A 1,890-nucleotide genomic window follows, 5' to 3' on the forward strand; every position below is an offset into this window, starting at 1 on the left:
TACTGCATACTTTGGACATACACAGACAACTACGCTACTACTTGGACAGAACTAAGGCCACCAGAAAGTCTGACCAGCTGTTTGTAGCCTATGCTGCTGGAGTACAAGGAAAAGCAATCTCCAAACAAACAATTTCAAAATGGATTGGACATTGCATCAGATTTTGCTATTCTTTTCATGGAAAAGGTGTGCCAGCCAATATTAGGCCACACTCCACCAGAGCTACAGCCACTTCCACAGCTTTCCTAAGAGGAGTGGAAACAAAGGACATTTTAGAGGCTGCTACATGGAGCTCCGTGCATACATTTACCAAGCACTACCACCTGCCCTTATACTCCAGATCCCGAGCAGGCTTTGCTTCGGCAGTCCTGCAGGGGATTTTAGCTACACCATCCTTATCATAGTTCCATCCACCCCCAGCTTGGCTGTGGTATTCAACCCATATGTTATGACTGCAGTTGCATTCTTGAAGGACATAGTACAGTTTTGTACCTACCATAAATGTAGATGTCCGATAGATATGCAACTGCAGTCGGATTTTCCCACCCTCCTACCCCTCTGTATCCTTCTTTTTGGGTCCCTACCCCTTTCCCTTCAGCTGGGGGTATCTCCTATGGTGTATCTGTTTATTACTGTTGTGCATGTTTGGGATTATTTTTATCCATTTACCAAATTTAGCCTTCCTAAGAGGGCACCTGACATCTGGGGCAAGAAACACTGAAGAAGATGGCGTCGGCCGATGCCTTTATACTCCAGCTGTTGTGACGTCAGAGAGGAGGCGACACCAGCCGACGCCGGACCCAGACTTTGGAATTCGGCCGACCGAGGGCTGCCTGAGGCAGGACAACCCATATGTTATGACTGCAGTTGCATATCTATCGGACATCTACATTTATGGTAGGTACAAAACTGTACTTTATATGAGCAATAAAATTTTGGGAAACAAGATGACCAAACTAATCAAGTGATGAAATCAAAAGGTGATGAGTCATATTTATTCATTGATTTGTTTACTTATTTTGTAGGGAATAATTTTTAAATAAAAGAAATATGCTGGAACTGGAAGGATATCTATATACAAATGAAACAGATGTTGGTACAATCACAGACATTTGGCTTAACAAAAAAAGACAGCTATTTAACTTAGGATATGTAGAATTTCATAAACATAGAAGAGGGATATCTAATGGAGGTGTCTCAGTCTGTATTAATAAAACGTTCAAGCTATTCAAATTATGAATAATATTGTTTCAGAAGTTTTTGGAATAAAGATAATGCTGGAAGATGTGCAGGCACCCAAGCTTGTGCCATATAAAGTAGGAAACATTTTCATGGGAGCTAACTGAGATGGGAAGTAATAGTGGGGTATTAATACTAGTTGATCTGAATATGCAACAGGTAATCTGGGACAACTTTAATTCAACAAAGAGTGCTCCATATTCTCACAGAATGTTTCTTATCAATATGTTAACTTCAAGACAGGATAGTTTGTGGTTGTAATAATATTGAGATCGGACATTAACATCAAGAACATTTTATCTTCTGAACCACTAGGATACTCTAAGCAAATATGTATAAAATGGAAAGTTAATATAAACACATCTCATTATCACTAAATTAATTGCTTCAAGACTATTATTATTGTTAAAATAGCAGCTAAATGAAATAACTATGTTACATGCTGATAGTAAAGACTGAAAAATAGTTCTGTATATACTTTTATGTTAAGGAGTGATGTATGTATGCATAAGAGATAATCCTGTAGTGCTGAAAGTCAAAGGCATTTAAAGGGAATTGCAACATTACCAAGAAAGTCAAAGGTGTTTAAAGTGAATTGCAGCATTACCAAGAACAAAGTGTAAAGGTGATAGCCCATGATTCATTAGCAGG

The sequence above is a fragment of the Protopterus annectens genome, chromosome 16.part0, assembly GCF_019279795.1.
Source record: "Protopterus annectens isolate FY-2018-M chromosome 16.part0, PAN1.0, whole genome shotgun sequence".
Taxonomy (NCBI): domain Eukaryota; kingdom Metazoa; phylum Chordata; order Ceratodontiformes; family Protopteridae; genus Protopterus; species Protopterus annectens.